Below are 11311 nucleotides of genomic sequence, written 5' to 3'. Positions count from 1 at the left end.
CTGTTGGAACATCGCCCTAGAGTAAAGCCTAGGTTGCCCGGAACGTAGAAATGACCACTACTTTCACACTGTTTGCAATTACTCATTTAATACGATGGAAATGCTGTTGTATTTATATCGTATTTTATGCTTCGGGCGTTGACTTCTTAGGCCCTAACATTTCGATCTGGTGGAGCATCGCCGTAGAGTGAAGCCTAGGTTGCTCGGAACGTAGAAATGACCATAACTTTCACACTGGTAGCAATTATTCGTTTTATACAATGGAAAAACCGTTCTATTTACTTTGTATTTTATGCTTCGGGCGTTGACTTCTAAGGCCCTAACTATTCAATCTGTTGGAGCAAAGCCCTAGGGTGAAGCCTAGGTTGCTCGGAAAGTAGAAATGACCATAAGTTTCATACCGGTTGCAATTATTCGTTTTATACGATGGAAAAACTGTTGTATTTATATTGTATTTTATGCTTCTGGCGTTGACTTCTTAGGCCCTAATTATTCGATCTGGTGGAACAACGCCGCAGAGTAAAGCCCAGGTTGCGCGGAACGTAGAAATGACCATAACTTTCACACTGGTAGCAATTATTCGTTTTATACATTGGAAAAACTGTTCTATTTATATTGTATTTTATGCTTCTGGCGTTGACTACTTAGGCCCTAACTATTCGATCTTGTGGAGCAACGCCCTAGAGTGAAGCCTAGGTTGCCTGGAACGTAGAAATGACCATCACTTTCACACGGGTTGCAATTATTCGTTTTATACGATGGAAAAACTGTTGCATCTTCATCGTATTTTATGCTTCTGGCGTTGACTTCTTATGCCCTAACTATTCGATCTTGTGGAACAACGCCCTAGAGTGAAGCCTAGGTTGCCCGGAACGTAGAAATGACCATAACTTTCACACTGGTTATAATTATTTGTTTTATACGATGGAAAAGCTGTTGTATTTATATCGTATTTTATGCTTCTGGCGTTGACTTCTTAGGCCCTAACTATTCCATCTGGTGGAACATCGCCCTAGAGTAAAGCCCAGGTTGCGCGGAACGTAGAAATGACCATCACTTTCACACGGGTTGCAATTATTCCTGTTATAGGATGGAAAGACTGTTGTATTTTTATTGTATTTTATTCTCCTGGTGTTGACTTCTTAGGCCCTAAGTATTCGATTTGGTGGAACAACGCCGTAGAGTGAAGCCTAGGTTGCCCGGAACGTAGAAAGGACCATTACTTTCACACTGTTTGCAATTATTCCTTTTATACGATGGAACAGCTGTTGTATTTATATCGTATTTTATGCTTCTGGCGTTGACTTCTAAGGTCCAAACTATTCGATCTGGTGGAGCAACGCCCTAGAGTGAAGCCTAGGTTGCTCGGAATGTAGAAATGACCATAAGTTGCATACTGGTTGCAATTATTCGTTTTATACGATGGAAAAACTGTTGTATTTATATTGTATTTTATGCTTCTGGCGTTGACTTCTCAGGCCCTAATTATTCGATCTGGTGGAGCAATGCCTCAGAGTTAAGTCTAGGTTGCCCGTAACGCCGAAATGATCATTCCTTTCACGCTTGTTGCAATTATTCCTGTTATGCGATGAAAAGACTGTTGTATTTTTATTGTATTTTATGCTTCAGGCGTGGACTTCTGAGGCCGTAGCTATTCGATGTGGTGGTAGAACGCCATACAGTGAAGCCTATGTTGCCCGGAACGTAGAAATGACCACTACTTTCACACTGTTTGCAATTATTCATTTAATACGATGGAAATGCTGTTGTATTTATATCGTATTTTATGCTTCGGGCGTTGACTTCTTAGGCCCTAACATTTCGATCTGGTGGAGCAACGCCCGACAGTGAAGCCTAGGTTGCCCGGAACGTAGAAATGACCATTACTTTCACACTGTTTGCAATTATTCCTTTTATACGATGGAAAAGCTGTTGTAATTATATCGTATTTTATGCTTCTGCCGTTGACTTCTTAGGCCCTCACTATTCGATCTGGTGGAACAACGCCGTAGAGTGAAGCCTAGGTTGCCCGGAACGTAGAAATGACCATTACTTTCACACTGTTTGCAATTATTCGTTTTATACGATGGAAAAACTGTTGTATTTTTATTGCACTTTATGCTTCTGGCGATCACTTCTTAGGCCCTAACTATTGGATCTGGTGGAACAACGCCCTAGGGTCAAGCCTAGGTTGCCCGGAACGTAGAAATGACCATAGCTTTTACACTCGTAGCAATTATTCGTTTTATACAATGGAAAAACCGTTCTAATTATTTTGTATTTTATGCTTCGGACGTTGACTTCTAATGCCCTATCTGTTTGATCTGGTGGAGCATCGCCGTAGAGTGAAGCCTAGGTTGCTCGGAACGTAGAAATGACCATAACTTTCACACTGGTTGCTATTATTCGTTTTATACGATGGAAAAACTGTTATATTTATATTGTATTTAAGCTTCTGGCGTTGACTTCTGAGGCCGTTGCTATTCGATGTGGTGGAAGAACGCCATAGAGTGAAGCCTAGGTAGCCCGGATCGTAGAAATGTCCATATCTTTCACACTGTTTGCAATTTTTCGTTTTGTACGATGGAAAATCTGTTGTATTTATATCGTATTTTATGCTTCTAGCGTTGACTTCTAAGGCACTAACTATTGGATCCGGTGGAACAACGCCCTAGGGTCAGGCCTAGGTTGCCCGGAACGTAGAAATGACCATAGCATTTACTCTCGTAGCAATTATTCGTTTTATACAATGGAAAAACCGTTCTATTTATTTTGTATTTTATGCTTCGGGCGTTGACTTCTAAGGCCCTAACTATTCAATCTGTTGGAGCAAAGCCCTAGGGTGAAGCCTAGGTTGCTCGGAAAGTAGAAATGACCATAAGTTTCATACTGGTTGCAATTATTCGTTTTATATGATGGAGAAACTGTTGTATTTATATTGTATTTTATGCTTCTGGCGTTGACTTCTTAGGCCCTAATTATTCGATCTGGTGGAACAACGCCCTAGAGTAAAGCCCAGGTTGCGCGGAACGTAGAAATGACCATATCTATCACACTGGTAGCAATTATTCGTTTTATACGAAGGAAAAATTGTTCTATTTATTTTGTATTTTATGCTTCGGGCGTTGACTTCTAAGGCCCTAGCTATTCGATCTGGTCGAGCAACGCCGTAGAGTGAAGCCTAGGTTGCCCGGAACGTAGAAATGACCATAACTTCCACACTGGTTGCAATTATTCGTTTTATACGATGTAAAAGCTGTTGTATTTATATCGTATTTTATGCTTCTGACGTTGACTTCTTAGGCCCTAACTACTCGACCTGGAGGAGCAACGCCCTAGAGTGAAACCTAGGTTGCCCGGAACCTAGAAATGACCATTACATTCACACTGGTTGCAATTATTCCTGTTATACGATGGAAAAACTGTTGTATTTTTATTGTATTCTATGCTTCTGGCGTTTAATTCTAAGTCGCTAGCTATTTGATCTGGTGGAGCAACGACCTACAGTGAAGCCTAGGTTGCCCGAACGTAGAAATGACCATTACTTTCACCCTGTTTGCAATTATTCCTTTTACACGATGGAAAAGCTGTTGTATTTATATCGAATTTTATGCTTCTGGCGTTGACTTCTTAGGCCCTAACTATTCGATCTGGTGGAACAACGCCGTAGAGTGAAGCCTAGGTTGCCCGGAACGTAGAAATGACCATTACTTTCACACTGTTTGCAATTATTCGTTTTATACGATGGAAAAACTGTTGTATTTTTATTGCATCTTATGCGTCTGGCGTTCACTTCTTAGTCCCTAACTATTGGATCCGGTGGAACAACGCCCTAGGGTCAGGCCTAGGTTGCCCGGAACGTAGAAATGACCATAGCTTTTACTCTCGTAGCAATTATTCGTTTTATACAATGGAAAAACCGTCCTATTTATTTTGTATTTTATGCTTCGGGCGTTGACTTCTAAGGCCCTAACTATTCAATCTGTTGGAGCAAAGCCCTAGGGTGAAGCCTAGGTTGCTTCGAAAGTAGAAATGACCATAAGTTTCATACTGGTTGCAATTATTCGTTTTATACGATGGAAAAACTGTTGTATTTATATTGTATTTTATGCTTCTGGCGTTGACTTCTTAGGCCCTAATTATTCGATCTGGTGGAACAACGCCGTAGAGTAAAGCCCAGGTTGCGCGGAACGTAGAAATGACCATAACTTTCACACTGGTAGCAATTATTCGTTTTACACATTGGAAAAACTGTTCTATTTATATTGTATTTTATGCTTCTGGCGTTGACTACTTAGGCCCTAACTACTCGATCTTGTGGAACAACGCCCTAGAGTGAAGCCTAGGTTGCCTGGAACGTAGAATAGACCATCACTTTCACACGGGTTGCAATTATTCGTTTTATACGATGGAAAAACTGTTGCATCTTCATCGTATTTTATGCTTCTGGCGTTGACTTCTTATGCCCTAACTATTCGATCTTGTGGAACAACGCCCTAGAGTGAAGCCTCGGTTGCCCGGAACGTAGAAATGACCATAACTTTCACACTGGTTATAATTATTTGTTTTATACGATGGAAAAGCTGTTGTATTTATATCGTATTTTATGCTTCTGGCGTTGACTTCTTAGGCCCTAACTATTCCATCTGGTGGAACATCGCCCTAGAGTAAAGCCCAGGTTGCGCGGAACGTAGAAATGACCATAACTTTCACACTGGTAGCAATTATTCGTTTTATACATTGGAAAAACTGTTCTATTTATATTGTATTTTATGCTTCTGGCGTTGACTACTTAGGCCCTAACTATTCGATCTTGTGGAACAACGCCCTAGAGTGAAGCCTAGGTTGCCTGGAACGTAGAAATGACCATCACTTTCACACGGGTTGCAATTATTCCTGTTATAGGATGGAAAGACTGTTGTATTTTTATTGTATTTTATTCTCCTGGTGTTGACTTCTTAGGCCCTAAGTATTCGATTTGGTGGAACAACGCCGTAGAGTGAAGCCTAGGTTGCCCGGAACGTAGAAATGACCATTACTTTCACACTGTTTGCAATTATTCCTTTTATACGATGGAACAGCTGTTGTATTTATATCGTATTTTATGCTTCTGGCGTTGACTTCTAAGGTCCAAACTATTCGATCTGGTGGAGCAACGCCCTAGAGTGAAGCCTAGGTTGCTCGGAATGTAGAAATGACCATAAGTTGCATACTGGTTGCAATTATTCGTTTTATACGATGGAAAAACTGTTGCATCGTTATCGTATTTTATGCTTCTGGCGTTGACTTCTTAGGCCGTAACTATCCGATCTGGTGGAGCAACGCCCTGGAGTTAAACCTGGGTTGCCCGGAACGTAGAAATGACCACTACTATCACACTGGTTGCAAATTATTCCTGCTATACGATGGAAAAACTGTTGTATTTTTATTGCATTTTATGCGTCTGGCGTTCACTTCTTAGGCCCTAACCATTCGATCTGGTGGAACAACTCCCTAGGGTGAAGCCTAGGTTGCCCGGAACGTAGAAATGACCATAGCTTTTACACTCGTAGCAATTATTCGTTTTATACAATGGAAAAACCGTTCTATTTATTTTGTATTTTATGCTTCGGGCGTTGACTTCTAAGGCCCTAACTATTCAATCTGTTGGAGCAAAGCCCTAGGGTGAAGCCTAGGTTGCTCGGAAAGTAGAAATGACCATAAGTTTCATACTGGTCGCAATTATTCGTTTTATACGATAGAAAAACTGTTGTATTTATATTGTATTTTATGCTTCTGGCGTTGACTTCTCAGGCCCTAATTATTCGATCTGGTGGAGCAATGCCTCAGAGTTAAGTCTAGGTTGCCCGTAACGCCGAAATGATCATTCCTTTCACGCTTGTTGCAATTATTCCTGTTATGCGATGAAAAGACTGTTGTATTTTTATTGTATTTTATGCTTCAGGCGTGGACTTCTGAGGCCGTAGCTATTCGATGTGGTGGTAGAACGCCATACAGTGAAGCCTATGTTGCCCGGAACGTAGAAATGACCACTACTTTCACACTGTTTGCAATTATTCTTTTAATACGATGGAAATGCTGTTGTATTTATATCGTATTTTATGCTTCGGGCGTTGACTTCTTAGGCCCTAACATTTCGATCTGGTGGAGCAACGCCCGACAGTGAAGCCTAGGTTGCCCGGAACGTAGAAATGACCATTACTTTCACACTGTTTGCAATTATTCCTTTTATACGATGGAAAAGCTGTTGTAATTATATCGTATTTTATGCTTCTGCCGTTGACTTCTTAGGCCCTAACTATTCGATCTGGTGGAACAACGCCGTAGAGTGAAGCCTAGGTTGCCCGGAACGTAGAAATGACCATTACTTTCACACTGTTTGCAATTATTCGTTTTATACGATGGAAAAACTGTTGTATTTTTATTGCACTTTATGCTTCTGGCGTTCACTTCTTAGGCCCTAACTATTGGATCTGGTAGAACAACGCCCTAGGGTCAAGCCTAGGTTGCCCGGAACGTAGAAATGACCATAGCTTTTACACTCGTAGCAATTATTCGTTTTATACAATGGAAAAACCGTTCTAATTATTTTGTATTTTATGCTTCGGACGTTGACTTCTAATGCCCTATCTGTTTGATCTGGTGGAGCATCGCCGTAGAGTGAAGCCTAGGTTGCTCGGAACGTAGAAATGACCATAACTTTCACACTGGTTGCTATTATTCGTTTTATACGATGGAAAAACTGTTATATTTATATTGTATTTAAGCTTCTGGCGTTGACTTCTGAGGCCGTTGCTATTCGATGTGGTGGAAGAACGCCATAGAGTGAAGCCTAGGTAGCCCGGATCGTAGAAATGTCCATATCTTTCACACTGTTTGCAATTTTTCGTTTTGTACGATGGAAAATCTGTTGTATTTATATCATATTTTATGCTTCTAGCGTTGACTTCTAAGGCCCTAACTATTGGATCCGGTGGAACAACGCCCTAGGGTCAGGCCTAGGTTGCCCGGAACGTAGAAATGACCATAGCTTTTACTCTCGTAGCAATTATTCGTTTTATACAATGGAAAAACCGTTCTATTTATTTTGTATTTTATGCTTCGGGCGTTGACTTCTAAGGCCCTAACTATTCAATCTGTTGGAGCAAAGCCCTAGGGTGAAGCCTAGGTTGCTCGGAAAGTAGAAATGACCATAAGTTTCATACTGGTTGCAATTATTCGTTTTATACGATGGAAAAACTGTTGTATTTATATTGTATTTTATGCTTCTGGCGTTGACTTCTTAGGCCCTAATTATTCGATCTGGTGCAACAACGCCCTAGAGTAAAGCCCAGGTTGCGGGGAACGTAGAAATGACCATATCTTTCACACTGGTAGCAATTATTCGTTTTATACGATGGAAAAATTGTTCTATTTATTTTGTATTTTATGCTTCGGGCGTTGACTTCTAAGGCCCTAGCTATTCGATCTGGTCGAGCAACGCCGTAGAGTGAAGCCTAGGTTGCCCGGAACGTAGAAATGACCATAACTTTCACACTGCTTGCAATTATTCGTTTTATACGATGTAAAAGCTGTTGTATTTATATCGTATTTTATGCTTCTGACGTTGACTTCTTAGGCCCTAACTACTCGACCTGGAGGAGCAACGCCCTAGAGTGAAACCTAGGTTGCCCGGAACCTAGAAATGACCATTACATTCACACTGGTTGCAATTATTCCTGTTATACGATGGAAAAACTGTTGTATTTTTATTGTATTCTATGCTTCTGGCGTTTAATTCTAAGTCGCTAGCTATTTGATCTGGTGGAGCAACGACCTAGAGTGAAGCCTAGGTTGCCCGAACGTAGAAATGACCATTACTTTCACCCTGTTTGCAATTATTCCTTTTACACGATGGAAAAGCTGTTGTATTTATATCGAATTTTATGCTTCTGGCGTTGACTTCTTAGGCCCTAACTATTCGAGCTGGAGGAACAACGCCGTAGAGTGAAGCCTAGGTTGCCCGGAACGTAGAAATGACCATTACTTTCACACTGTTTGCAATTATTCGTTTTATACGATGGAAAAACTGTTGTATTTTTATTGCATCTTATGCGTCTGGCGTTCACTTCTTAGTCCCTAACTATTGGATCCGGTGGAACAACGCCCTAGGGTCAGGCCTAGGTTGCCCGGAACGTAGAAATGACCATAGCTTTTACTCTCGTAGCAATTATTCGTTTTATACAATGGAAAAACCGTTCTATTTATTTTGTATTTTATGCTTCGGGCGTTGACTTCTAAGGCCCTAACTATTCAATCTGTTGGAGCAAAGCCCTAGGGTGAAGCCTAGGTTGCTCGGAAAGTAGAAATGACCATAAGTTTCATACTGGTTGCAATTATTCGTTTTATACGATGGAAAAACTGTTGTATTTATATTGTATTTTATGCTTCTGGCGTTGACTTCTTAGGCCCTAATTATTCGATCTGGTGGAACAACGCCGTAGAGTAAAGCCCAGGTTGCGCGGAAGGTAGAAATGACCATAACTTTCACACTGGTAGCAATTATTCGTTTTATACATTGGAAAAACTGTTCTATTTATATTGTATTTTATGCTTCTGGCGTTGACTTCTTAGGCCCTAACTACTCGACCTGGAGGAGCAACGCCCTAGAGTGAAACCTAGGTTGCCCGGAACCTAGAAATGACCATTACATTCACACTGGTTGCAATTATTCCTGTTATACGATGGAAAAACTGTTGTATTTTTATTGTATTCTATGCTTCTGGCGTTTAATTCTAAGTCTCTAGCTATTTGATCTGGTGGAGCAACGACCTAGAGTGAAGCCTAGGTTGCCCGAACGTAGAAATTACCATTACTTTCACACTGTTTGCAATTATTCCTTTTACACGATGGAAAAGCTGTTGTATTTATATCGTATTTTATGCTTCTGGCGTTGACTTCTAAGGACCTAACTATTCGATCTGGTGGAGCAACGCCCTAGAGTGAAGCCTAGGTTGCTCGGAATGTAGAAATGACCATAACTTTCACACTGATTGCAATTATTCGTTTTATACGATGGAAAAACTGTTGCATCTTCATCGTATTTTATGCTTCTGGCGTTGACTTCTTAGGCCGTAACTATTCGATCTGGTGGAGCAACGCCCTGGAGTGAAACATGGGTTGCCCGGAACATAGAAATGACCACTACTATCACACTGGTTGCAAATTATTCCTGCTATACGATGGAAAAACTGTTGTATTTATATTGTATTTTAAGCTTCTGGCGTTCACTTCTTAGGCCCTAACTATTCGATCTGGTGGAACAACGCCCTACGGTGAAGCCTAGGTCGCCCGGAACGTAGAAATGACCATAGCTTTTACACTGGTAGCAATTATTCGTTTTATACAATGGAAAAACCGTTCTATTTATTTTGTATTTTATGCTTCGGGCGTTGACTTCTAAGGCCCTAACTATTCAATCTGTTGGAGCAACGGCCTAGGGTGAAGCCTAGGTTGCTCGTAAAGTAGAAATGACCATAAGCTTCATACTGGTTGCAATTATTCGTTTTATACGATGGAAAAACTGTTGTATTTATATTGTATTTTATGCTTCTGGCGTTGACTACTTAGGCACTAACTATTCGATATTGTGGAACAACGCCCTAGAGTGAAGCCTAGGTTGCCTGGAACGTAGAAATGATCATTACTTTCACGCTTGTTGCAATTATTCCTGTTATGCGATGAAAAGACTGTTGTATTTTTATTGTATTTTATGCTTCAGGCGTGGACTTCTGAGGCCGTAGCTATTCGATGTGGTGGAAGAACGCCATACAGTGAAGCCTAGGTTTCCCGGAACGTAGAAATGACCATTACTTTCACACTGTTTGCAATTATTCCTTTTATACGATGGAAAAGCTGTTGTATTTATATCTTATTTTATGCTTCTGGCGTTGTCTTCTTAGGCCCTAACTATTCGATCTGGTGGAACAACGCCGTAGAGTGAAGCCTAGGTTGCCCGGAACGTAGAAATGACCATAACTTTCACACTGATTGCAATTATTTGTTATATACGATGGAAAAGCTGTTGTATTTATATCGCATTTTATGCTTCTGGCGTTGACTTCTAAGGACCTAACTATTCGATCTGGTGGAGCAACGCCCTAGAGTGAAGCCTAGGTTGCTCGGAATGTAGAAATGACCATAACTTTCACACTGATTGCAATTATTCGGTTTATACGATGGAAAAACTGTTGCATCTTCATCGTATTTTATGCTTCTGGCGTTGACTTCTTAGGCCGTAACTATTCGATCTGGTGGAGCAACGCCCTGGAGTGAAACCTGGGTTGCCTGGAACGTAGAAATGACCACTACTATCACACTGGTTGCAAATTATTCCTGCTATACGATGGAGAAACTGTTGTATTTTTATTGCATTTTATGCTTCTGGCGTTCACTTCTAAGGCCCTAACTATTCGATCTGGAGGAACAACGGCCTAGGGTGAAGCCTACGGTGCCCGGAACGTAGAAATGACCATAACTTTCACACTGGTTGCGATTATTTGTTTTATACGATGGAAAAGCTGTTGTATTTATATCGTATTTTATGCTTCTGGCGTTGACTTCTTAGGCCCTAACTATTCCATCTGGTGGAACAACGCCCTAGAGTAAAGCCCAGGTTGCGCGGAACGTAGAAATGACCATATCTTTCACACTGGTAGCAATTATTCGTTTTATACGATGGAAAAACTGTTGTATTTATATTGTATTTTATGCTTCTGGCGTTGACTTCTTAGGCCCTAATTATTCGATCTGGTGGAACAACGCCGTAGAGTAAAGCCCAGGTTGCGCGGAAGGTAGAAATGACCATAACTTTCACACTGGTAGCAATTATTCGTTTTATACATTGGAAAAACTGTTCTATTTATATTGTATTTTATGCTTCTGGCGTTGACTACTTAGGCCCTAACTATTCGATCTTGTGGAACAACGCCCTAGAGTGAAGCCTAGGTTGCCTGGAACGTAGAAATGACCATCACTTTCACACGGGTTGCAATTATTCGTATTATACGATGGAAAAACTGTTGCATCTTCATCGTATTTTATGCTTCTGGCGTTGACTTCTTATGCCCTAACTATTCGATCTTGTGGAACAACGCCCTAGAGTGAAGCCTAGGTTGCCCGGAACGTAGAAATGACCATAACTTTCACACTGGTTATAATTATTTGTTTTATACGATGGAAAAGCTGTTGTATTTTTATTGTATTTTATTCTCCTGGTGTTGACTTCTTAGGCCCTAAGTATTCGATTTGGTGGAACAACGCCGTAGAGTGA

Source organism: Calliopsis andreniformis, unplaced genomic scaffold (assembly GCF_051401765.1).
Source record: "Calliopsis andreniformis isolate RMS-2024a unplaced genomic scaffold, iyCalAndr_principal scaffold0007, whole genome shotgun sequence".
NCBI lineage: Eukaryota > Metazoa > Arthropoda > Insecta > Hymenoptera > Andrenidae > Calliopsis > Calliopsis andreniformis.
The sequence above is the reverse complement of the archived record's forward strand: the minus strand, read 5'-3'. Positions refer to the sequence as shown.